General features: G+C 37.6%; 1 protein-coding gene across 1 annotated transcript in view; it reads right to left on the reverse strand.

Annotated features, from left to right (window-relative positions):
- Positions 1 to 757: 757 nt before the first annotated feature.
- The window catches only part of LOC310806705 (proepiregulin-like), a 9591-nt gene continuing 7749 nt past the window's right edge, over positions 758 to 2599 (reverse strand). Inside the window, exon 5 of the mRNA XM_083672902.1 lies at positions 758 to 2599. This exon is cut by the window's right edge and continues 72 nt beyond it. The gene's annotated coding sequence lies outside the window, so the exon portion shown is untranslated.

Here is a 2599-nt window from a genome sequence, read left to right on the forward strand (position 1 = left end):
CGAACAGCGTAGTCAGGTGACGGTGAGCTGGTTCACATGTATGCAAAACATCCATCACATGATCAGGCTTAAAAGCAGCCGAGTTGTGACACTCCACCATAGTTAAACAGTGTGACATGATCACTGGCTATGAGAGTAATATTTGTTGGTTGTCCCACCCTCAGCTCCAGCCTCCATCCACTCGGTCGCTCTGTATTTAGCCTACCTACGGGGTAGCCATATTGCCATATTGGTATTTGTATGTTATGGTCGTTTAAACTCTACATAGTGGAAGCCATCCAATTACGCCAAGCTTAAATGTATTACCATTTTCATCGAATAAATGGTTGAGATATTCTGGTTTAAATAAAATTATGTCATAATCTGCCCATTTTTGGGCAAAAATGTATGTCACTGCCAGCTCTAAATTGGGGACGCTTATGTCACATTTAGCTAAGTGCCAGATGCAAGGACCTATTATACCACCCTACTGTATATAGTATAAGTGGGCTTCATATAATGTTTATATATGCTTCATTAAACCTTTATAAGTTGTAAATCTTTTAAAGTGTGACCGGCTACTAATATATATTAGATTACCAATGGAATTTTAGATGAAAATCTCCAATGTCAAATTCATTTTCAATGCAAAAAAACACTGCTGAGATTCAGCTCCATATTCAATAAGCACCCTCTATTGAATAAACAAAACACAAACCAAAATAGGCAATGAAACATTTTATTTTCAATTTTAAAATAATGAATAAATAAGGGAGACAATATTTCATTCAATGTAGAATAATGCACATAAAAATGCTGTACAAGAAAAAAACAAAATCTAAAATGATATCAAACTTGGGTGAGTTTTCTGATAACAATGGATTTAACAATGGATTGAACAATTAGACTTAAGAGATCTTGCAAAAATATTTCCAATGTAAAAGCAAAAACTTTGGATGAACATGTTTTTAGACAAGTAAAAAAGACACTTTGGGTATGGGGAAAAAGATGAAATGCTGGTGACAGGATATGTCATCATATAGTTCTTGTTTTGGCTCTATACTCCAAAAGTTTGGATTTGAAATCATAACTATGTAATGAAAGTTAAAGTAGAGATTATCAGCTTTTATTTGAGGGTATTTGTGTACATATTGGTTTCACCATTTGGAAATGACATTTTATACATAGTCCCCCTATTTCAGGGCACTTAAAGTAATGGGACAATTGGCTTGACAGATGTTTCCGTAAGTCAGGTGTGTTTCGTCATATCATTTGTGCAGGCCTAAGAGACCTGCAATGTCTAGTATTGATTCTAGGCTTTGCATTTGTCTTTGGAATCTGCTATTGGTGTCTGTCAACATGAGGACCAAAGAGGTGTCAATGAAAATCAAGGAAGCCATTATTAGGCTGAAAAATCAGAAAAAAAATATCAGAAACATAACCAAAACCTTTGGTTTGCCAAAATCAGCAGTTTGGAACATCATTAAAAAGAAGAAAAGCATTGGTGAGCTCAGCAATCGCAGGGCTGGTAGGCCAAGGAAGACTTCTACAGTGGATGACCGAAGAATGCTCACCATAATTAAGAAGCATCCCAAAACAACTGTCCCCCAGATCAGGAACACTCTCCAGGAGGTAGGCATGAATGTGTCACAGACTACCATCCGTAGAATACGTAACCAGCCATACTACAGAGGTTTCACTGCAAGGTGTAAATCACTAGTTATCCGCAAAAAGGATGGTCAGATTACAGTTTGAGGTGTTGTGGACAGATCATAAGTAGAATGTTTGGAGAAAAAAGGATCTGCTTAAGATTTACAGCATACCACTTAATCTGTGAAACATGGTGGAGGGGGTGTTATGATTTGGGCATGTATAGCTGCCACTAGAACTGGCTAACTTGTCTTAATTAATGATGTAACTGCTGACAGCAGCAGCAGAATGTATTCTGAAGTGTACAGAAACATCTTGTCTGCTTGAGTACAAGCAAATGCCTCCAAAATCATTGGTAAGACAATGACCAAAACATATTGCCATAGCAACTAGGAGGTTTTCAGGACCAAAAAATGGAAAGTTCTTGACTGGCCAAGTCAATCTTCAGATTTCAATCCAATTGAACATGCATTTCCTGAAGATAAGATGTCCGGCAAAAAGACCTCAAAACAACAGGCCTGGCAGAACATCACCAGAGAAGACACCCAGCGTCTGGTGGGTCAATGGGTCGCAGACTTCAGGCAGTTATTGCATGCAAAGGATTGTCAACCAAATACTAAACATGACTGCTTAATTTGGACATTATATTAATCTGTCCCATTACTTTTTGTGCCCTGAAATAGGGGGACTATGTATAAAAAGTGATGTAATTTCTAAATGGTGAAACCAGTATGTACACAAATGCCTTCAAAATCTGACAAAATTGTCTTTCAACCTCATAGTAATTGTTTGATTTCAAATCCAAGTATAGAGCCAAAAGAAGAAAAAATGCTTCACTGTCCCATTACTTACTGTCCCATTAGCAGTAAGTAGTCATTATCGGGAATTGGTTGACCTCACAGCTGTTGTCAAACACACACACACACACACACACACACACACACACACACACACACACACACACACATAC

This window comes from Argentina silus (genome assembly GCF_951799395.1).
Source record: "Argentina silus genome assembly, chromosome: 7".
In the NCBI taxonomy this organism is placed as follows: Eukaryota; Metazoa; Chordata; class Actinopteri; order Argentiniformes; family Argentinidae; genus Argentina; species Argentina silus.